At 37.4% G+C, this 25,645-nt stretch overlaps 1 protein-coding gene across 1 annotated transcript in view; it reads right to left on the minus strand.

The window, feature by feature from the left end:
* The window catches only part of LOC121299575 (disabled homolog 2-like), a 61,396-nt gene extending 56,184 nt beyond the window's left edge, over positions 1-5,212 (minus strand). Inside the window, exon 1 of the mRNA XM_041227380.1 lies at positions 4,972-5,212. The gene's annotated coding sequence lies outside the window, so the exon portion shown is untranslated. The remainder of the gene's footprint in view (positions 1-4,971) is intronic.
* Between the last annotated feature and the right edge of the window lie 20,433 nt (positions 5,213-25,645).

Genomic DNA, 25,645 nt, shown 5'->3' on the forward strand with positions numbered 1-25,645 from the left:
GATAATTTCCGCAAAAAATAAACATTTGCCTCGTTACCTCTTTCCTTTTTTAAAGCCAAAGTAAATTTCAGTTTCTAAACTCTAATCAAATAAAATATCTAATGATGTGTCAAATGTGATTTTCCTTTCAGTAACTGCCAAGACCAAAGTCAAGAAGCAGCTCACTTAATGGCTTTCATACAAGAGTTTTGCAGACTGTGCAATCAGGTTTGTAACATCCAGCTTGAGAGGAAGTACATTTCATTACTGATGACGCATGTGGTGATACGAGATGTGATATTAGTGAAATCCTGCATGTAAGTGCAGCAACACAAATAAAATGTCAATTTAGTTGGTTAAGCTAATTGCCTGGAGTTCTGGTCTCCTTTCTCAGGTACAATGGTCTGCCTACAAGCATACAACATACCACAAGGGTAACAGGCTTGCATAGAGAGTTTAATAAAGGCATAACAGAGATAGGCTCTTGCCAAAATCGCATATTGTGTTTATGTTAATTAGCTTGCACATAAAATTTAAAACATACTTTAAACAGAGGGACTAGTTACACGCAAAGGTACTGTCAAGTTATTTGTTTTGGTGATTAAGTAAAATGAACTAATCACAGGCCATGCATGAAAATAGTAAACAACATGGCAGCACCCATTCATGTTTCACTATAGCAGTCTTTTCATTTGTGCATTTCAAATTGTTTCTGTGACTGATGAGAGCGTAAAGCCTCTAAACAGGGGTTCCCAACTTCAGCTGTACACTAAATTACTTAATTGGACAAATTAAGCACTTATTAGAAGCTAGAAAAAAACCAGGAGTGACAGCGGCCTTCCAGGACCAGAGTTGGGAACCCCTGCACTAAAAGGTAATGCAGGATTTCATCGGCAGATTCACTAAAAAAACCATGATCGAAAGTGCTCGAATTTGTAAAGCTAAGGATCAAGACTGTAACTTGTGTTCACCCGTCTACAGAACCCTTTATGAAAAAGGTGATGTGAACATTTCTCAAGGTAACCTCTTCCAGAACAAATGCATTTTCTGTGGGAAGTCGAAATGGAAGACTGGCAGAAGTGGTAAAAACAAATATAGTAAAACTACACTGCTGTCAAACCAGTAACAAGCTGCCAAATTTTGAGATTGCACAGGATAAATCTGCAGCGGAAATACACTAAAGAAAATTTGTGGATTGGACATAATTGCAGCAGAGCTTCGGTACCACAAGTCCTGCTATGATAACTACACAAAGTAAGTAAAGCGTTTTGTCGTATAGATCAGTATCTCTGCTTGTACTGACAGATACATCAATAAGGACAGTATCTATGAAGTTTAAAAAAAAAAAAAAAACTAATTGCTTCAATGTTCTTTGATATCCTTTGTTTATGCATTCACAGCTTATTTGGTATGGAAAACTAACTAAAAAGTATCTTGATCAACAACAAATGCTTTGATAATAAATCCCATTATCTTATTGGTTTAAAATAATGTGTGTATTATGGAAGTGTTGAACATTGAGTAAATATCATTCTGATTATTTAAGGTTCAAAATTGGTTTAAAATTGATGGCCAACCTCTAATTAAATTACCTCCCAACCCAGTACAATATAGTACAGAAGAATAAAAAAATGAAGAAATGGTTGGATGTTCATACATTACCTCAGCTCATGACTAAATTAAAACACATAAATCCTTGTTGCTGCTATAAAAGATTCACACAAGGCAGAGCAATCTTGGCAACAGACAGCCAGGAATTTAGGGAATGTTTTCAGTTCTGTAGAAAGGCTTCAAGCTTTAAAAGACCACAGTCTTCTTTGAATTGCATTTTTCCATGTATTAGGTATTATTTGTTCTGTTTCCCCGAACTGTGTAAAGTTGTAGGAAGTCTTGTAATGCAGATTTTCTGGAGTGTGAATACAAAAATGAATTATTAAGTTTAATATTATACTGTAAGCAAACTTTTTTTGTTCAGATTGGTTGAATGAAATAATGTTGCCTCCAGTTATATACTACATTTATGTTCTACTTTATTGTAATATCATTTTTTTTCAACTTTTTATGTTTGAGGTTCTCCTATTTCAGCTCAGGATTTGACATCAGACTGCCAGATTGTCAATTTCCTAAGTTGGTGCACTGGTATAACAGATGAAACGATGATATGTGGGAGTGTTCAGGTACAAGAAAAGAATATGCTTTCTATTTCACAGGACATTCTCGTTACTTCCTCTAAAGTTAAATAGAACCCTGTGACAGAAATACAATGATTCTTGGTTGTAAATCTCCCTCCCGACCTGTGAGGGCGCTAAGCAGCGAGAACAGAGTTCTTTGGATGGGCTGGTCCGACAATTCTGTCCCAGAGTTCAAAGGAAGTCGGTCAGCCAGTAAGGGGGTGAGAGTCCGTTGCAATAATGCATTGAACCGGAAAGGAAAAGACGTGGCAGCCGCACATTGGAGAGAGGATTGCTCTCGATTATCAAGGGGTCATGTGTGACAGTATAAAATGGGACGGAGAATCGTAATCTGTTCCTTCGTATTTGGTTTATCATTAAAAATTGAGGACTGTGAGAGACCCCATTAAAACAGAGAAAGCAGTATCGCGAGTGTTTTTTGTTTGCTTGTCTGTTACACCACACTAGATGGCTAACACGATTCCCGCGCTGTCGCCGAGGGCCAGCACTAAAGCCAGAAACAGCACTGCAAGGTTCTAGTCTTAAATGGTTAATGTGCAATAATTTGTATAACCAATATAGGTAAAGAATGATTTTGAGTACCTGGACACAAAAAAAAAAAAAAAAAGCTTATTTAAAAAGTACAATCTCTAGGCCCTTTTTGAGATTTGGGCAACTGCCTAAGATACATAACAGCTTCTTCGTCAGTAATCTAAGCTCCTTTTGAGGCGAAACAACAACGACTATTTAGATTTACAAATATTATAAACAAAATGTTTAAAATAGTTTGACTGCAAGTATGCTTTGAAGAACTCAAATTGCATGCAAATGAAAAATACTGCAGTTCAATTGATCAAAAAAAGTACATGTGTGTATCTATTACGTTAAGTGATTCTTCGACTAAGCAATGGGCTACAGTTGTAATTTTAGTTTTGTAAGTCATTCCACAGCATCCGAGGTAGCTGTGTGGAGTCTGCTTGTTCCGCCAGAATACGTGTGTATTGGGCAATCATCAGTGATGAGCCTGATGGTTTGCACCTCACTGCATTCGCAACTTGGTGAGTCTTTGATCTTCTATTCATGGAAGAAATATTCGCACCTCCCATGTGGTGTTCAGGTGCAGTTGATAGCAGTCCACTGTCATTGGGCTAAGGAGAAACCAGATTGTTCCTTCGTAGGATTTTCATTAAGGTCCTTGTTTGGGACAACACTGTTTTCCCACATCTCACGCCGACAGAAGAGTCGAGGCATGTCCAGAATGGCGGTCTCAACTTCAAACAGATGGCAAGGATTTGATGTCGGTGTGTAAAGGGAGATCTGGATTTTCTTATATTCCCTAAACTTTGCAGCATCCCATCAGATGTTCGATGGAGGGGTGTTCATGAGCAATGGCATGCACTGCAGCAGTCTAGATTTTAGGGAGCCGCTTCCCACACTCTGTGCAATGTTGATTTGGGGATCAATGAACCCAGTGTGAGAGCTGTTGCACCAAACAGACGCAGTACTCTGCCATAGAATGGACCAGGGCCTGCATTGATGTCCGAAGGGTCCCAGCATCACATCCCCAGGAAGTCCCTGTCACCTTTTGGACGATGTTGATCCTGGATTTCATCTTCTTGTTGGTGGCTTCGAGGTGATGGCGACAAATAAGAGACCGGTTGAGGGTGACCCTGAGATATCGGGATTTGTGGTCCTGGTCAAGGGGGACGTCACAGAATTTGACCTTGCATGACCTCGAGGCTTCAATGTTGCTCAAATGGAAGGAGGACACCAACATCTTTCCTGGATTGAGCTTCAAGTTATTGATCCAGCACAACATTTTACATACATTATCTTCTAATCATCACAGTGTATCCAGATTAAGCCCTCTCCTGCAACATTGCTGATTTTCTTTTCCCCCAATACATCACTCATTTCAATCAAAGCACCAGAATTATTGCAAGAGGGAACATGAACTGGATACACTGCAATGATTGGAAGAATAACTCACTTTCTCTTGGCTAACGTTCCCAAGTAAAAGTTTTAAAAATAAGCAATTCCCTAGTTGATTTACCTATGATGTCAATATGAAACTGTCAGGGGAAAATGAAACAAATTCTGCAATATAGACACCACGAGATACAGCAAAGATAAAGTAATATGTAATATTACTATTAGTAATAATAACACTGCAGGGTGTTCTGTAACAATTAATTGCTGCTCCTTTATTTTTCCATTTGATTTTCTTTATAAAGTCTAAATATAGTTATGAATATCTCTCTCTCTCTCTCTCTCTCTCTCTCTCTCTCTCTCTCTCTCTCTCTCTCTCTCTCTCTCTCTCTCTCAGGGTACAAAGGAAATACAATCATCTCAATGCTATCTGGCACTGCATGTTGTTCCAGAATATGAAACATATGCTGTGCAGGCAATCTTTAAGACTATGAGCTATTTCTTACTAGTTTTGTTACTTCACACAACTATATTTAAAGCATTTTTTTTTCTTTCAGATGTGTTTTCCTTGTTCACAATCATCTTTATAGAGTACTGTTGGCTTTGTAAATAATAGTTTAGAGCAGTTTGATTAATTAAATTGTTTTATCAATAGGACCCATTGCTGACTATAGCTTTTAGAACAACAATAATTATCAGCTTTGCAATAAACGTGTTAACATTATTAGGAATGCTTTCATTATTTTGAACATTACATTCATACACACATACCTAGATACAGTACATAACTACTTACATACATACATACATGTATACATTAAAACACAAGCCTTAAAATATAAACACAGTACAACCCAGCACCTGCACAGATCATGACAATAGTTCTACCTACCTTATCTATGTTTTGATCGAGTCTCCCAGTAAACTGGTATAGGTGTTATATTATTCCTGTGTGTTATTTTTTTTCCCAGGTATTTCCGTTCAAAAAGAGGATTCAAAGCTCACAATGATTCAGAGCTCACGATGTGTTTTCCTCTGTTGTTGTTTTACAAGGGAGCACAGAGTCCAGCTTCCAAAAGCATGTAACCCAGAAACAATACTGTAAAAATACTGGATTTTTTCTAAGTCTAGTTAGTGCAGTATTAGGTGGAGAAAGCTGGCGTTATGCCTAGTTTTAACAGTGCCTGCCTTGTCAAACACTAAGTGAGGTGTGTAACGGTATTCTGCTGCTCTGTGCTCCAATCCATCAAAACATGTCTGTGCTTTAAAAAAAAGTGTTCTTAAAAAAAATCCACATATGGAACTTGTTATTCCATTTGGTGGAGTAGAAACAGCTGAGTCCAAGATAAATATAACATGTGAGTGAGGGCATTGGACCACATGAAGGTATAACTATATCTCCTAAAATGTCAGTTAACCCCTTGAACAATAACATGAGAGTGACTAAGCGACTGAAAGCAAAATGAATAGGCGACTATTCAGTATGTACGAAGTCCTAGTTTATATTGATTTATATATATATATATATATATATATATATATATATATATATATATATATATATATATATATATATATATATATATACACACCAACAGTGGTTTATATATGAGTTTGGACAGGAAACCATGAAAATAGTTAAACAATTAAGGCTTACTTATACTTTGTTTCAACTTAAGAGATTTGGGCACATATTAAGCAAGCACATGGAACAGAAGGAGCCTTGTTGATTTGTAGCTGGCTGCATTGAAATGGTTGTTTTTCTAAATTTCCGTAAATATTGAAATGACAATGTATAATGACATTGAATCCAGATTCTGCTATAAAGAATCAGGACCACATATCAAGAACATGCAAACTTCCCCAGCAGCATACATTCCAGAGGTACAATAATAGTGCTTGAGTAGGCAAGAACTAAAGTAAAATAAATAGTTGTGCTATGTGGTTGGGCCATGAAGTAACATGTTAATTACTGGACTTTCTTCTTCTTCTTCTTCTTCTTCTTCTTCTTCTTCTTCTTCTTCTTCTTCTTCTTCTTCTTCTTCACCGTTGTTGTTTTAACCCTCCTATTATGTTCAGAATTTAGGTACATCTGTTATGTTTTGGGTCATATTGACCCGATGCAATTTCAGACTAATTTAAACAGCCTTTAATTGATTACATGTTTTTATTTGCAAAGGTGTTTCTCTTTTATTCTCTTTTACTCCAGGAGCTGTGATAAAAAAAATTATTTGACTGCCAACCTGGGAGCTCCTCATTTTGGAATGTCTTTACCAGTGAGATGCTGTTGCAATACTGACAGAGAAAATTAGGCTCTGCCTTGTGTGTGTGTGTGTGTGTGTGTGTGTGTGTGTGTGTGTGTGTGTGTGTGTGTGTGTGTGTATATATATATATATATATATATATATATATATATATATATATATATATATATATATATATATTTCCAGATCAAGTAGTGCAGCCATTTCCAGAGATAATAATAATAATAATAATAATAATAATAATAATAATAATAATAATAATAATAATAATAATAATAATAAAATAACAAATTAAAGAAGTTTGTTTTTTTATTCCTGCACACAAATCTACACATATATATATATCATATATATATATATATATATATATATATATATATATATATATATATATATATATATATATATATATATATATATATTAAAACAAATGATAAATTAGGATGCTCTACCATCAAGCAGCAGAAGTTAAAGTAACATGTACCTGATCCAAGTTTGTCATGTGCATTTTAGTATTGAATGCTATATGTATATTACATTGTATTTGTATTGCTTGTTACCTGTCTATGGCTAATGGATCTTTCAGCAAAGTTCAAGTCATTATGGAAAAGCACTGCGGTCCACCTCCTACTTGTCATCAACATATCTGCACTGTAATAGAATTTAAGAAAAACTGAAACTGAAATAAAAGGGCAAATACACATTATCTATCAAGGTTTGCATGAGACACATTGTTATATGTTCAGTGTTCAAATTATTATTTTTTTTTACTTTTTCATCGATTTTTTCTCCCAAATTTGAAATGCCCCCTCACCAAATTGAATGTTTAATCTAGATGGATTGACAGTCAAGAGGCTACATCTTTTATTGCTGTCAAGCTAATTGGCTCTTTTCAACCATCTAAGCAGCAGACTTTGCCAAGCTACTGATCTGGAGGTGAGTCCAAACTTGGCTAGTCTCCATCTAGACTCAATAGGCACCTGTCCCAGCTATAGGATTAACTATATGCAAACTATTTAGAGCCTAAATTGCTGGAGCGCAAAGGAAAATTCAATGTACCCTAGGGCATCCATCTGAGATCAACAACTCTGCCCTACCAGGATTCAAACTTTATGCTCAGAAAACTGATATATTGTCTATGAAACTAAAATCAATTTTGGTTAATTTAAAACTATAGGAAGTGGTGATATTGTCCTTCACATGAGTCAGAAATTCTAAAGCTGGTAGTGAATAGTGAGCATGTTTGGATGGTATATAACGGTGAAAATATGTATTTAAGATATTAGTCCAATAGCTTTTCCAGCAATAGTATTTATATATTGTAATTAGCAAGAGGTTGTGACATAGAGTCCTGGGCAAGGCTGGTCTGTGCCCTTTGTAACAGTAGACCTGGATGAGGAAACTGCTGTTTTAGTGCTTTTTGTGCACTTCTTAATAATACAAAACCAAAACAAATAAATAAAACACAGGAAGAAAATAAAGGTCTTAAACAAAAACACATCAAAATACCCCCCCCACACACACACACACAAAAAAAAAAAAAGTTTTAGCTATCCCGGTGCAATAAACATTTTTGCTCTCACTCTCTACTCAATTTCTTCACTCTCCGACAGTCACCTACCCATTCTCTCTCTCTCTCTCTCTCTCTCTCTCATGAATGTGGGGAGTGTGTGGGTGGAGCTTTAAAGTGTGTGTGTGTGAGAGCTGCCGAGTCTATGGTTGATTTTTTTTCTACTGTTGCACTTTTCTCATTTAAAACAAGTTTTTTTTTAATATTTGTATTTAAGGTGGTTTTAAAAAAGGGGGCTGACTAGCTGTGTTAGTTTCTGGCCGAAATGGCCAGTTCTGGGGATCATAACTCCTTGAATTACCCCTTTGGAAAACGAACTGGGAGGCATGGAGTGAAGATTTCCCCGGAGCATTTCTGCCCCCTCGAGGTGTGCTAGCAGTCGGAAACAACTGAATTAGTAAATCAGATTGTAAAAAAAGCACTGCTGAAGTGGAGGTTGCAGCACAGGCAGGGGAAGCAGAGGTAGATGGAAACAGAAAGGAATAAGGATGGAGAGTTTAAAGTACCATGAAAAAAAGAACAAGAAGAAAGAGTGGAGGGCAGGTTGCAAAAAACGTAGGACAGAGGGAGTTAAAGAAAGTAATGGGAGTACTGGAAAGGGAGTGAAAGATAGTAAGGCTGGGGAGCAGAGCAGAGCACTGGGGAAGAGACCGATAACCCGCTGGAGCACAGTCGCTGCCAGCACTGCTACAGAGGAATCCTCGGGGTCGGAGGTGGCTTCACAGACTCCTCTTTGACATTGGGCTCCTCGGCCAGCAAGAACTGCATAGGACCCAGGGGGTACAATCCACAGAGAATCAGGGCTTTTTTTTTACAGATAACAAAAGGGAAAAGAGATGTCGTGATTGAGGATTTTTTTTTCTTGTTCTAGACATGTTTAAGATATCAGTCAAATATTTGATGAGGAAAACCACAAGAAAAGAAAGTTTTAGCGATCAAGAAAAATGGAGGCTGAAAAATGTTTTAACTAAACTGAAGTTTAATGAAGGGTAGTTTTTTTTCTTTCTTTTGCCTACGCCTCTGAAAATTTTAAACCAATTTCCTTTACCATTGATGAGGTTGTTAAAGGACGTCTGCTCATTGTAAGAGCAGTAGTGGAAAATAAGACTTTTGTTTTTATTAATATATATATGCTCCCACTGCTGGTAGGAAAAGAATCTCCTTTTTAAATATGTTTGATGACACCTTGGTGAATTGTCAATCATAAAAATATATTTTATTGGGAGGAGATTTTAATTGTACAGAAAATGATAAAGAAGACAGGAATCATGTACAACACCAAGCACTATCAGCCAGAAAGATGCGCAGGATAATAGAAAAGTGTGAATTAGAAGATGTTTGAAAAAGTTTTAATAACAACAAGACAGTAAAAATGTTGGTAAAAGTAAGGGATAATACATGGTCCCTGGCCAGATTAGATAGTTTTTATTTTTTTAAACATAATTTTAATACTTTTAATCCTGTTTTGTCACCCCTAACGGTGTGTCAGATCTCTATATGATAATAGCAAGTGTTTTAATTCCATTAATAAGAACACACAGCGTTTACTGGCATTTTAGCATCCTTACAGTCAATGATGCACATTTTTATTTTTCTCTGGCAGCAGTGGAGAAAGCAAAAGCTCAGTTTTAAATCCTTGAGACAGTGGTGGGATTTGGGCCAGTTCTGTCAGCAGTACACTGTGAGTGTCACTAAGAGCATTAACGAGTCAATGAGCGCTTAGGAGACAGACATCCTAGAACTTCAGCAGGCTCTGGAGTCTACACCCAACAGGAGGCTTGTTGAGGACCTCAGAGAAAAGAAAGCATCACCCTTTGACCTGCTGGATACAAAAGCACTTTGGGCGTTAACAAAATCGAGGTTCCAGAGTGCATCACAGGTGGACGCCCCAACCCGCTACTTCTTCAGTCTGGAGAAGAAACAGGGCCAGAGCAAACTGAGCCACACTGCAGAGAGGCAGAAGGAGACTCAGCCTACATACACAGGTTCCATGAAGATCTGCCATTGCTAAATGGACTGAGCAATGGCAAAGCACCTGGCATCGATGGCCTGCCCACTGAGTTATATAAAGCATTCTGGGATGAGCTGGGGAGGACCTGCTGGCAGTTCATAAAGAAAGTCTGTCCCAGGGAGAGCTGCCGCTCAGCTGCAGAAAGGCAGGAGTAACACTGCTGCCTAAAAAGGGGGACCTGAGTAAAATAAAGAACTGGAGACCTGTCGCCTTTCTGTGTGTAGATTACAAGTTGTTGTCAAAAGCCCTGGCCAACAGACGGAGGGAGGTCCTGGAATCAGTGGTACATTCAGACCAAATGTACTGTGTGCCTGGCAGGTCAATCTTTGACAACAGATTTTAATTTGCGATATGTTGGCAGTCTCAAAGTTGAACACCAGTATTTGTGGAGGACCATGCTGTCCTTCGGATTCAGCTCTGTCTTTGTGGCCGTGACTCAGGTGATCTACAGTGACATTTACAGTATGCTAAAGATCAACAGCAGGCTGAGTACTCCTTTTGCACTACAGAGGGGGTTCAGACATAGTTTCTGACAACCTTGTGGTAATGGTGTGGGGGGAGCAGGATATCAGGGCACTGAACACAACCCTTGTAGACTTTGATAAAATGTCCTCAGCCAAGGTGAACTGGAACAAAAGCTATGTCCTGTTGCTGGAGCAATTGGGGGGGCTGCAGACCACCAGCCCTGCCAATCAGGATTAATTGGAGCAGGAGAGGTTTCAAGTATTTGGGGGTACATCTGGGGGATAAAACCTGTGAGAGGAAAAACTGGGAGTGAAGTGGCGGCTGGGTAAGTGGGACTGTCTGCTTACACTGCTATCTCATAGAGGAAAGCTCTGATCATCAACAAGCTGGTGGCATCCACACTGTGGCACCAACTGATGAGTTTGGAACCACCGCAGGGGCTGCTGGGAGAGGTGCAAAAGGCCATCCTGGATTTCTTCTGGGACATGCTGCACTGGCTGAGGAGAGAAGTATTGTATCTGCCAAATGAAAAAGGGGGCCAGGGTCTAATTGATCTCAGCAGCTGCATTCCTGCTTTCCATCTGCAGTCAGTCCAATGGTTGCTTTATGGATCTGACAACCTGCTTTGGAGATTGCTGGCCTGCACTATGCTGCGTTGAGCAGGGGTGCTACAACTGGATATTAATATGCACTTAATGGATACCAGGAGGGTGGACCTGTCATCGATGAAGGCTTGGCGTCTGCTGAGGTTCGAGAGAGGGGAGGAGCCTCTCACCCTGCATTGGCTCCTGGAGGAGCCAATCATATACAACCCTCTCCTAGTCACTGCAAGTGGTGATGCTCCTGCCTGCTGCACCTGCTGGACCTGCAGCAGTGCGGCTGGCTGAGCACAGAGATATTGAGTGTAGAGCTGGGGATGCACTCCCTGTGCTGCGTGGAGAAGTACCTGAGCCAGCTCAAATCCATCCTGTCCCCAGAGGAACGATTGATCCTGTAAGAGTCCTTTTTCCAAGGACACCCCCTCCCTGATGCTCCGCCATCCTAAAAATTGAGTATGATATAGAAAAATTTGAAGAATGTGTTAATGACGTATTGTGTAAAACAGATGGAATAAAATTAAGTTGTTTTTTTTTAAAAAGAAAAGTTTTTGAATTTTTAAGTAGTAGGAATCGAGCTGTTAAGACAACAAAAAAAGTATTATGTTAATCAAACAAAAATTAAGGAAATTGAAAAGTCAAAACTCTCTCTCTCTCTCTTAGCTCCACTTCACTCTCACCAACATATACAGTGGCTTACGAAAGTATTGACCCCGCCCCCTTGGCATTTTTCCTATTTTGTTGCCTTACAACCTGGAATTAAAATGGATTTTTTGGGGGTTTGTATCATTTGATTTACACAACATGCCTACCACTTTGAAGATGCAAAATATTTTTTATTGTGAAACAAACAAGAAAAGACAAAAAAACAGAAAACTTGAGCGTGCATAAGTATTCACCCCCCCCCCCCCAATACTTTGTAGAGCCACCTTTTGCAGCAATTACAGTTGCAAGTCTCTTGGGGTATGTATCTATAAGTTTGGCACATCTAGCCACTGGGATTTTTGCCCATTCTTCAAGGCAAAACTGTTCCAGGTCCTTCAAGTTGGATCGGTTCTGCTGGTGTACAGCAATCTTTAAGTCATACCACAGATTCTCAATTGGATTGAGGTCTGGGCTTTGACTAGGCCATTCCAAAACATTTAAATGTTTCCCCTTAAACCACTCGAGTGTTGCTTTAGCAGTATGATTAAGGTCATTGTCCTGCTGGAAGGTGAACCTCTGTCCCAGTCTCAAATCTCTGGAAGACTGAAACAGGTTTCCCTCAAGAATTTCCCTGTATTTAGCGCCATCCATCATTCCTTCAATTCTGACCAGTTTCCCAGTTCCTGCCAAAATGAAAAACATCCCCACAGCATGGTGGTGGCACATCATGCTTCACTGTGGGGATGGTGTTCTCGGGGTGATGAGAGGTGTTGGGTTTGCACCAGACATAGCGTTTTCCTTGATAATTGCAAAGGGGGTGAATACATATGCACGCACCACTTTTCCGTTATTTATTTTTTACAATGTTTTTCACTTCACCAATTTGGTCTATTTTGTATATGTCCATTACATGAAATCTAAATAAAAATCCATTTTAATTCCAGGTTGTAAGGTAACAAAATAGGAAAAATGTCAAGGGGGGGGTCAATACTTTCGCAAGCCACTGTACTCATTTGTTTCTTTTATACCATGTAGCCAAGTGTTGATTGACAATTAATCAGAACTTAGAAATCTTCTCTTCTTAAAACTCTTCTTAAGAACAGATTGGCATATTGGAAATTCCACATAAACAACGTAACTAAGCGATGGTTTTATTACACAAGGGTCTTTCAAGAAATGGTTAACAGTATATATGTATGTGTATACACAAATTGTATTTACTGTGGAGCACATTCCCACATTTTCATGAGAAGTGGGGGTATTCTCTGGTGCACCAACCAAAATGACTAGTTGGAAACTGGCATCCTGTTTTCTCAAAAACTTGAAGCTGGTGATTGCAAACCCCAGATGGTTTGTCCCCAAATTTTAGAGTATAGTTTCAACAGTAAGGGGCTTGTTTTCTATGCCAAGGTGGTTTAAATTGCAGGAATTGAGAAGTGGAGTTCAGTCAGCACTCATTTGAAGTTGTTGACTTCAGCACTATCACCGAGGTATCAATATATTAATATAAATTGAGCTATATAGAGTATAAAATAGGAGATAGAGGACTTAACTCTAAAACAAGGTGCTTGTGTAAAATTACGCAATTCTATAACGCATAACGTTAAACACTCAATTATAAACTCTAAGGTAAAATCTTTCTACTTCAATACTAATATAAAGTCTGAAATTAAATATAAGGGGGATGTGCAGGTAACAGAATTAGCTGAGCCTGGGTAAAGGAGAGAGTTGCTAACTGCATTACACAGCGCCCTGTTGTTTTGAATCATGTTTCCATGGGCTATAACATGTCTTGTTATGTTGCATTACTTAGATTAACGAACCCTTGGCTGCTGTGCTCAACTGGACTCCTTGTTGGCCAGTTGGTTAGAAGACTTCCCTAGCTTTAAAGGGACACTCACCGTTTTCTTTCTTTTGTGCTATAAACACATTTTCTTCTGTCTTATTTTGTGTGGTTCGCTGTACAGAATTTGAACACACTGTAAATAAACTACTTGTTTTATTTTCAAACTCATCCTTGGGCTGTGTTTGCTTTGTACTTCCACACCACTCCTACACAGCCTCCCACAATCCCATTTAGACTTAATTTAATAATTTTAAATAAACCTACCTGTGGCAAAACAGTTGCAGTGAGTAGGTGTAGTGGTGATGCAGTGCTCAAGACAGTGACGAAATGGAGGTTTATTTTTACAATCCAAAGTCTAATTACAAAACAGTAAAAAATAATGATAACGGACAATACACAATGGTTTGCATATTGCTCTGTTATAATCCATGGGTTGGCTCCGAAATAGTGTAACAGGTTTTGTTAAGAGCTAAATTTATGTTAATAATTTGACTATGTCACATTGTGTTTATTGAGGGCAAAGACCTAAAGTGGTTGGTTCCCACACAAACTCTTTTATCCAGGAGAAGCCAAGCAATCATGCACCAAAAGTAATCTTTATACGTTTTTATTAGTAACGATTGTATTAAAAATCTCAAAGCCATTAACAATAATGTAAACCATATGACAATGCCACTTTCAGTTCACAGTCCATAACAGTTGTCTAATATATACAGTATAGGGATGATACAATCAAATTATCAATTTCTTGAGGTGAAGTTAACTAAACTAGTTACAACAGATTATATTATTGCAGTTTACATAAAATACTTGTATCTATCAGTGTCTTGTAGTGAAGTTAATTAGCCACTTTACAGCTGATCTGTTCCCCTTTTTTTGTGATGTATACAGAATGGACAACAAATGTCAACAACTGAATGGTCTTGTTACAAACTAGACTACATTTGTAAAGTGTAACAGTACAAATCCCCACCCCCAAAATCTACTTAAAAGAAATATATAAAATAGCTGTGTGCACGCAAGAATAAAATTAAACATACCAAATTAAACACAGAGGATTCTTTGCTGCAGGAGCGGGAGAGTTATCAAGTAAACCAAGCAACAGTAATGATAAACTAACAGGCTCACTGACTGGGAAACCCCAAAATATAAAGTATCTCCACTTTCAGCAAGCCACTGGCAAGCAGAGCCATGGAAAAGGGAGATGTGGTTGCTAAGCAACAGGGGGTGTCTGTTGAGCAGAGACAGTCCTTTAGTCAATCGTAGTTTAGCTGGTATAGTTCCACAGAGGAAAGAGAGAAATTAGTTTAGGGTGTGTCCAGTGAAAGCAAATACATCAAACCACACTCACGACAAAAAATAATACTGTATAACAAAACACACATTTGTATAAATAATAGATACACACAATACACATTTATCAAAAAGAATATAAGAAACACAATACATGTGACTTATAATAAAATAATAAGACCCTACTACAATAGTCTGATATTTAAACACCCACATGTAAAACAAACCAAATGCAAATAGTTAATCGTGGCACAAGTGCACTGGGTTTGGTGCTAGCGACAGCTCCGGATCATGTTAGCCGTCTAATAACAACAAACAAACAGTTTTTAGACACAACAAAACAAGCAAAACACTCAAGATTACAATACGGGTCTCCTTCCGGTTTAGCAGTAACCATAACAAAGGAACAGAACACCTCGCTACATCCCCTTATATACTGTCAGTCATGATCCCTTGGTTAACGATTGTAACTGCGCCTCCAATCCATGGCTGCCACATCGTTTCCCTTCTGTGTCAGTGATTTAGAGTACCATAGCCCTGCCCCCTTTCTAGATGGATGACTTCCGCCTAACCCTGGGAATTAATTGTCTGGCCATCCAGTCCAGGGCACTCTGTTCCCTTTACACAGTGCCCTCGCAGGTCGGGAGGGAGATTTAGCACCAAGAATCATTCTGCCTCTGTCACAATACTGTACTGGCAAAAAGAAGGTAAAAGTGCTTTAGCTGGTCTGAGAATATTAAACAAACACTGCTGAGGAAGGGCTAAAATAATATAAATACAACTTCAACAAACACTAACAGAGAAAAAAACAACACTAACAACTAGAGTTGTTCCCAGAGAAATGAAGTAGTATCATAATATGAAACTTTGAAAATATAGCTCACTTTACAGATGCTCCCGGTATCAGAATTAAAGTTGCCACCAATTTAGTACATTATCCTCCAGACCCACCCATCCTTTTAGACGGTCAATTAAAATGGAATGATCCATTGTATCAAAAGCAGCACTAAGGTCCAAAAGAACCAGAATGGAAACAGAATTTGAATCTGCACTCATCAATAAATCATTTGTTACTCTAACCAGGGCAGTCTCTGTACTGTGATTAAAATGGAACCCAGATTGAATCTTTTCAAGAATGTTGTTTGAACTCAAGAAAACATTAAGTTGTTTAAGTAATATTTTTTCAAGGACCTTTGCTAAAAATGGGAGGTTTGAAATGGGTCTAAAGTTACTCAGAAGTGAGCTATGTAAGTTTTTTTGTTTGTTTGTTTTTTTAAGAGCTGGCTTAACCAGGGTAATTTTAAAAGAGGACAGAACTATTTCAATTTCCAGTGAACTATTTACAATCTTAAGAATATCATTGCACAGGAAACTAAAGACATCCTTCAGAAATCTAGTTTGAATTAGATCTAAAGTACTAGTTGCAGATTTCATCTACATTACAGTCATGTTTAATTCCTCAGCAGTAATCAAAGCAAAAGATTCCAGCACTGTTTCCCCCAGTCTGTCTAGGATACTTAAGTCAAGGCCATAAATTGGAATTTGATACATAATGGGCTTTATTTTAAAAGTAATTAAGAAATTCAATATTACTAACAGGTGGTAAAGAAGGGTTTACCAGCTTATCTCTTGTTAAAAAGAGAACCCTGGAATTATTTTTATTTTCCTCAATAAGATTAGAGAAATAAGCATGTACTGCTGATTTTATAGCATTATTATACCTCAATAAATAATCTTTCATGATATCATAATACATATGTAATTTTGCCGCCCTCAATGATTTACATTCCATCTTACGACACTCTCTTTTCATTTGATGGATAGTATTGTTAATCCAAGGAGCTTTATGTTTAGAAGAGACTAATCTAGTCTTGACTGGAGCAACAGCATGAAAAGTAGTTGTACACAGATATTATATCTGTAAACTAACTCATCAGTGGACAGGGACTGTGAAGGAGTTGCTGGCAGTGAAGTTATAATTTCAGAGAACCTTTTTGCCATTGAGGGATTAATTACACGACTTATACATATACATATACATACATATTTCAAACCTCAAATGTTATTAGATCTTAATCTGACCTAATAATAAATAAAGATAACCTGATTAAACAAATGACACAAAAACATGATAGTTTTTCAACATTTATTTATCTACAAATGATTCAACATTCAATATCCATGTGTGAAACTGGTGGCACCCCTTTGAGCAGCAATGACTTCAACTAAGTGTTTCCTGTAACTGTTGTTCAGTCTCTCACATCGGTTTTAAAGAATTTTGGCCCATTCCTCCTTACAGAACTGCTTCAACTCAATGATATGTGAGGGCTTCCTTGCATGGACATCTCGCTTCAGGTCCTGCCATAACATTTCGATGGGGTTTAGGTCCGGACTTTGACAAGGCCATTCAAAACGCGGAGTTTCTTCTTCTGCAGCCATTTTTTGTAGATCTGCTTGTATGTTTAGAATCATTGCCTTGCTGCATGATCTACTTTTGGTTCAGCTTCAGCTAACGGATGGATGGCCTAACATTCTATGTTATGTCAAACATAACATTTCTCATTGAGGCCAAAAAGTTCTACCTTTAACTAGTCTGTCCAGAGAACATTCTTCCAGAAGTCTTGTGAATCATCTATGTGCTCTTTGGCGAACTTCAGACAGGCAACAATGTTCTTTTTAGTGAGCAGTGGTTTCCTCCTGGCTATCCTTCCATATACACTATTCTTGTTCAGTCTTTTTCTGATAGTTCGGTCATGAACACTCACATTAGCCAAGGTGAGAGTTGCCTGCTGACCCTTAAATGTTACTCTGGGGTACCTTGTGACTTCCTTGATGATTTTCTGGTTTGTTCTTGAAGAGATTTTTGTAGGATGACCGCTCCTGGGTAGAGTGACTGTGGTCTTGAACTTTTTCCATTTCTGGACTATCTATCTGACAGTGGATTGGTGGAGCCCCAAATCCTTAGAAATGGTTTTGTAACCCTTTCTAGACTGATGAGCATCAATAACTGTTTTTCTGAGGTCCTCAGAGATTTCTTTTGATCGTGGAATGACATGTTTCCACACACCTGTATGGTGAAGACCAAACTCACAGTTTCTGATCTTTATATAGGGTGGGGCCTCCCAAACTCACCCCTGAAGATCTACACCCGATTCTAATTATCCCCTTAATTGAGCTGATAAAACCAAGGGTTCACTTACTTATTCACATTCCCTGAATCTTAATTACTGATTGTTTGTATAATTCATACATCATTTTGTTTTAAAAGACATTGAAATGGTTAATATAAAGCTCTGTGTGTTTTGTTTTGGTCTGTACTGTTTGGTAGCGTGGATGGGAAGTAAACTCGTGCAGATTGTGGCCGAGGGGTAATAGAATAATTACGAGCTAGTTAAACCCCTCGGCCATGGTATAAAAAAGCCTGCAACTCTCCATATTCCTGGTGGGTGTTCAGAGGAGGAACAGGAGAGCGAGAGGAGAGAAATTTGATTTAAATGAAAGAAAAGAATGGAAACAGTGAAAGCAATCTGCCCACCATAACCTGTTATATTTTGTGTTTGCGATTTGTTTTTGTTCACACTTTTATTTTCTGTGTTCTGTGAGCATTAATTTTTGTTAAAATCTTTTATTTAGTTTTGTTTAAATAAATGGCACACGGAGCTTCATTTTGCACTGCAGTACTTGGTTTGTTTTTGTTCTTGCATCTGGCCTGACGTCACCATACACGTCCATCCTGTCACATGTCCATAATGGCCTGGATCAAGTTATCCATAAAATTAATACAGTATATACTCAAGTATACTGTGCATTTTAGTTCTACTAAAAGCGATATCAGTTAAGCTTATTATATAGTATCTCTTTATACATATATTTTTGATAAAAATACAATTTTGTGTGCAGATAATGATCATCCAAAACATTTGATCAAAAATATACCACATGGTCAATTTGTACGGCTAAAAAGAATATGTAGTGATACATCTGACTATCATAGATAAAAACAAGCAGGTTAGATACATCCTCCAATTATAAGTAAAGACATGCTGGCTCTCTTTCGATCTAGGGGTTATAATAAGAACTTCATTGATACCACTGAAATGAAGGAATGTAGTGAACTTTTAGAAACTACACAGAGTAATGATTTGACTAGACAACAAAGGTTAACTTTTGTCACTGAGTATAATTATGTCTCCAATGACATTGAAAGAATAATCTCAAAACATATTGGAATCTCGGGATATTGGAATGTCATCCTCACCTTTGGCCTTTCGTTACCTTTCTATCTAGATTCAGTTTTAGATGTGGTAGGAATATTAAGGATGTGTTAGCCGCTTCTATGTATTAATCAATGCCATCTAATGACAATTGGCTTCCTAAAGAAGTAGATGGTAGCTTTTGGTGTGGAAGATGTGTTCATTGTTCCATGCACATTACCAATTTTCCACACTCTGGCCATAAATACATAATACAAGGTGTTATCAATTGTAATTCAACCCATGTGGTATATATGCTTACATGTCCTTGTGACTTCGTTTATGTAGAACAAACAAAAATACATTTAAAAATACATATAGCAGCATATCAAGGGCAGCACTGTGGAGTAGTGGTTAGAGCTCAGGACTCTTGACCAAAGCATCATGGATTCAATCCCAGATGGGATGGGAACACTGCTTTATCTAGATTGCTCCAGTAAAAAATCCAATTGCATAAATGGGTAATTGTATGTTAAAAATAATAGGCTATCAAATTGTAACAATTGTAAGTCATCCTGGATAACAGCATCTGCTAAGAAATAAATAATACTTACACAAGCAGGTAATACAAAATAACAATATGGACTATGTGAAGGCAAGACATTATAAAGCCATAAACCACAGTTCTGACTCAAGTCTTAAATTTACAGGACTTGAAATAATCTCAGTCACTTAGAGAGGTGGTAATACAATAATCTGCTAATGAGGAGAGAGTCATTCTTTAAAATCTATGGAACCACACTGACTTAATGAAACATTATATCTCTAAAATTCTCAAATGTTTTTAAAAACTAGATCATTAATCTTTGTACACCAACTTGATTTTTCAGTGTCTGGGGTTGGGAATCACATTCCGATGTCTTCCAATTAAATATGTAATATGATATGTAATGTATAGCAGAATATTTGGCTGTATTTTAAAGTATTTTATTATATCAGTGTTTGAGTTTAATTCTCGTATAATTACACTATGTACATATTAACAATTGATTCTAAAACCATTTTTGAATTAATGAATGCTACGTTAGGTGAAAATTGTCACCTGTAACTTTACATAATGTCTATGGCTATTATCCAATTAATAATTAACTATTGGATTGATTGGAGTCCTTTAACATAGTGTGTTTGTTTCTTGTATTTTTTTTTCAATAAATAATAAAACATTTTAAAACAAAATGTCAGAGTTATCTGGTGTATATAATTATCAGAGGTCAAGTCTAAAAGAAGAAGAGATTTTTGAGTGTGCGGCCAACCTCATCTCTATGAACATCTTTGACCAAAGTATACATGGTTTACATGTCATTGCTGTTAAATATTACACTCTATATTGTCGTAGGTAGTCTTGGTATATCTCTTTTGTACTATAAATCATTAGAACCCTTTGCATGGCAGGTCTCAGTTGCTATGGTGAGCGGTTCTTTAATAGATCCAGATTCAGTTACAATGAATCTGCCCACTGATGATGTTTCAAAGAAAAAAGTTTGGGAACCAAGTGATATGAAAAATAGTGAATTTTGGCCCACACCTCTATTTTGGATGGAGGGCGTGCCTCCTAAAATTACCCTCTGTGAACAACATGAAATGTATAAAGGAAACTTTTATAGAATCAGGACCATTGTTTATGGTACAGAGCTGACTCTGAACAGAGCAGTTGAAAACAATCCTTTTTCAATGTGTGGATGTGATAATTGCAGAGGTGAATCACCACTAACCAGATCGAAAGCCTGCCCAGCTTGTAGTCACTTAGTTGGACACAGTCTCATTCTGTTTGAATGTAATAGTACTGAAGGGATGTCATTTTCACACTTGAATGTAGACCCACAGGATGTAATAAGAATTGAATGTGTGGGTGTGACAGTGGCCATCGAGTGAAATGGGTTCATTTGGCCTGGTGCAGAGCTCGAATGTTGTTGGTTGGTTGTGCTGATTTGTTAGACATGAATTGGATGGTTTAAACTAAGACTGAAATAATATTATATACTCTTTGTCAATAATTATATTAATTATGTATGTCCTTTTTTCAAAAAGATCTGTATACCCAGTAGAAAATATTGTAAGTAGCTTTTGTATACAGTCTGTGAAGGAGCCTGCAGAGAGTTCGCACATTCTAGTTTGAAGAAAAAAGGTAGGCAACTTTCTGGAGAAAGTTGCTGAGCGAGAAAGGAATAACGTACTTTGAAATTTATATATATATATATATATATATATATATATATATATATATATATATATATATATATATATATATATATATATATATATTTGTGGTGGCGGCTTGCCATAGGTTCAGCTTGAGAAAGAAACACTGCAACAAAGGATTTCTTTGGCGCTGGAAAGACCATTTATTGCTGAATTGGATTGGCGCTTATAAGCGGCGTTGGTTTTAGAGGAATGAATTGCCTCTTATAAGTGCCATTGTTTTAGCTTGCAGATGGTCTTAGCTCTTGCTGCTGTCACTCTCAGCACACCCTGAAAACAACACAGAGACTGCACTTTATATAGAGTCTAGCAGATGGGAAAGAGCGGACCTGGTTGGAACCAGGCTGCAGCAGCTACACAGACAGATAGACAGTGAACACCATATACACTATTAACAACACACATCCCACCCCCCAGCAGTTCAATGCAGCACCATAAAGTCCCACTCGGCAGTCCTGCGAGACGCAACGCTACAATATGTTTTACTAGTGTAGATGTTTAAGGTAAAAAAAAAGAAGAGAAGTCTTATAATAAGGAAACTAAAAAAGACTTTGAAAACCAGTGTACAGTTTAACTAGTTCAGGAACAGACTCACAGTCAAGCCTCTTTTTTAAAGAACGAAGTGAGTTTGATTTTTAAGTATTCTAAAGTAATGGGAACAGAATACTCGAATCAACAAATTTAAGGCTTAAAACTGCTGCTATATAGTTGAACAAAAGTATAGTTCAAAGGGATTATCAGTCATGTATCTTATTATACACCTTTCACAATAAATAGTGGGTTAGGGTCAACCCCGCATGTGTAGGCTACACATTCCAAAAAAAAAAAAAAAAAATGAATGGCACACAAAGACCTCAGCTTGGTACTAGCCATGGTGGTGAGGATGCTCAGAAACGAAAACTGAAATTTACCAATATGGAATTGGGGATTTTGGTACAAGCAGTACTTGCAACACATGAAAATGTGTTACAAGCACAAAATCCATCACCACGACATATTAATAAAATATGGAATGTGCGGTGTCTTCTTAATAAACAAATGTACCATGTACCAAATGTTTGTAGTAGGTCGCTTAGATATTACGACGCATCATCCAGTTACTGTGCTTTGCATATTAGTTCAACTTATTATTTCATATAGAATAATTCCCGGCATATAGACTTGTCAAACTTCCGAAACAATGCATTTTATTTATATACATGGCAATCAAACAGGTGGATAATCCTTCCATTGTTGTACAGCAGTAGATTCAGCAACAATACAGCTGCAGACGAACAGTCTTCAGTTTAACTACAACTTATATTTTCTTAAAGTCTCATGCAGTTACTCTCCCATTTCTAATGTTTGTCTGTATTTCTTACTCTATGTATGATTTTAAAGCATATTTGTATGGTATATATGGTCGAAAAACTGTACTTGATCTAGGTACAAGGTAACTGTGTCATCTGTGCCTGTCCTTATTTTCTTTTTTTTTTACCATTTTCTTTCCAACTCGAATTTAACAATACTGCCTGAGCCAGTATTGTTAAATGCCAGAGTACAATATTATAAAAAATGTAGGCATTACTAAAATAACGAGGGAGGACGAGCCCTCATTGTATATAAGACTTCTCTTTCCAGCGTATCTTTTCTTCATCTCCTCCACTGTTCTTTTATAATGCCCACACTCTAAGAAGTAAAGGCTCTCGTTAGAACCTTGTTTTGCCACTGTGGAGAGTCCTTTTTAGGTGCTTCTAAAAACCTTTTTTTACATGGATTCTGTATTCTGTAAAACATGCACAATCCTTTTATAAATCTGGGCCTCAGTGTTTTTTAAACACCAGATATTTTTGCATCCCCTTTCTACCCTAAAAATTTCAGGCTAAAACTCCAAACCTTCTCAGCGCAAAAAATTATCTCAAAAACTCCACATCTGACTGGAACGAATTCGGCCATATCAAGAAACAATTACCCTACAAGACTATCCCTGCAAAATGTTGTGCCAGTCCATTTAACAGTGTCAAAATTATTAATTTAGTGCAAAAATTGGTGTTTATCAATAAAGTTCCTACTCCATCCTAACTGTGGTGGTACCAGTTGTGTTGTAGGCCATCAAGGCACGTTGGTAAAGTATAACTGATTTATTCAACAAGTCAATAACACTCGCGGTACCAGCTCTTACTCTGTACATCTTTCCCGCTTTTCCCCCTACATCCTCTGCTTATATCACTTCAGCACAAGCCTAGTCACAGCGACATCTATAGACGCTTTTAAGGTAGAACACCACAGTACCGCGCCACTATAATTAACAGCTCAATTTATATTGTAATACCCACCACTCAGTTGTATAAAGTAGCATTTAATCTGTGAGTAGAAGTGCAGCAAATTAAAGTTTACATTTGTATAAATGCAGCAGATAAAGCAGGTAAAGCACATACATGTGCACATAAATCTGTACTAAATTAACTTTAGGACTAAATTAACTTCATTGTCTTCTCAGAAGTCATTTACTTGCCTGGTGGTGGTAGGGTTCCAACTTCCATTCATCAAACTTTTTCTTTTTTTTTGTAAATTTGGGGGGGGGGGGGGGGGGGGGGGGGTGGGGGGGGGGGGGGGGGGGGGGGGGGGGGGGGGGGGGGGGGGGGCGACGGTGTGTGTCACTGTACAATATCATATAAGATAGAATATTTTTTAAAATATTAGTTAAAATGGAAATCTGAAAGAAATCTCTATTGGTCTGTATTTGTATGCCCAGAGGTTAAAAAAAAATGTGTCAGTGAAAAGGTTATTGTCTATGGGGGGTACATACTACCAGTAATGAAAACTGTATTGGCCAAATCATAGAACACAACTGTGAACTAACTATAAACCCTGCAAATATGAAGTCACTATTTCAAATGGAGACACTGTGGCTGCAACAGCTTAGCAACAAGCTGTCCCAAAAGGGTTCATTTATGTAGCATCACACCAATGAGCAAACTGAACCTGAGGAATCACAGAATACATGTGTGGACCAAGCATGAGCCCTTATAAAAGTTTATCATGGTACAGTAACTTTGAAGTTTTCCCATGCTGTTCTCATGCTTATCCTATGTATTTACTATAGTCTTGCCACGGTTGGTCATGTTTCTTAACATGATTTACCATATCTCTCTGGGCTTTACAGTGCTTACCTCTGCTTAATTATGTTTTCATTATGCTTTATCATACTTTGCTATGCTTTTACTGTAGAAAACGTTTATAAGGGAAGTGTTACATTTTTAGTAAGTCATATAAAGTACTTCCTTCTTCATTGACTAGTTAAATTGTACAACAGAATTTCTTCCAGTGAGGTTTCTTGAGAATCTGACTCAGTAAATTACAAAGTGGCTTGTTTTTCAATTTTTAACCCCCTGACAGATAGGTATCTACAATTGTTCTAAATCAGCTGGATTTTGTAGCCTCCTTTTTTCCCCAGAACAATGTTAAAAACAGGAAGGCTTTCCAGTGAAATTTGAAATTACTAGGGTATGCCTGTGTATACACCCTGCATCCCTTCTCATTATCCCTGCCTTCCTGTCTAGCTCTGGGGGAAGCAAATAGGCATACATAAGCATATATGCTGGTTGTAGACTATCAGAATTTAACCACAAGTGTCAGGCACATGTTTGTGTGCTGGCGAACTTTCCATAAAGAAAAATGAAGGTCTAAGCCGTGTCACAAAGGGCAGCTTACATATTGTCCATAGTGCATTTTTTTAAACAGATATGCTATTGCTGTTCATTGAGCAGAATTATATTATTTTGGAATGCTCATATCTCTTGCCATTCTCCTCATTTGAGTGAAAATTACATATTCTACTATTAAATTAATTAATTCAATGACATTATTATCTCCCTCATCTAATAAAAGTTCACTGTTGAATATTGCAATAATAGATGTTAAAAGGATGTTTGATTCATCGATATTTTCTTAATTAAATATGTACCCCTTTAGTAAGAAAAACAACCGTAGGTTATACATCATTTGAACAAGCAAACTTGATGAATCTTGGACATATGTATGTTGACCCATATTTTACACACAAAGAGAATGAATTGTATGTTACTCAAAAGTGTTGGGGGTCTTTTTTGTGTTAGGTACTTAAGTCGCTTATGAAGCTGTGTTGGAATTTACATCTTCTATATATCTACAGTGCATGTAAAGAGCTAGGCCTTTACAACATAAATCATCTCCAACAAAGAGACATTTGGCTTTCATTTTCTATCACTGCAAAAAACTATTTAAGAATATGTAAGTGGTAAAGCATGACTAAACATTTTCAAAAGCTGTATATTTAGAAAATATTAGAGAACTGCAACTGTGAACCCATTTAGTAGCCTCAGTAATTCAGTAGTTGGGAAGTTTCATTCACTTCTGGAGAAAGTTTATTTACATTTTTTGAGTTTGTCCTTTTTGTTTTTCAC

The sequence above is a fragment of the Polyodon spathula genome, chromosome 2, assembly GCF_017654505.1.
Source record: "Polyodon spathula isolate WHYD16114869_AA chromosome 2, ASM1765450v1, whole genome shotgun sequence".
NCBI classification, from domain to species: Eukaryota; Metazoa; Chordata; class Actinopteri; order Acipenseriformes; family Polyodontidae; genus Polyodon; species Polyodon spathula.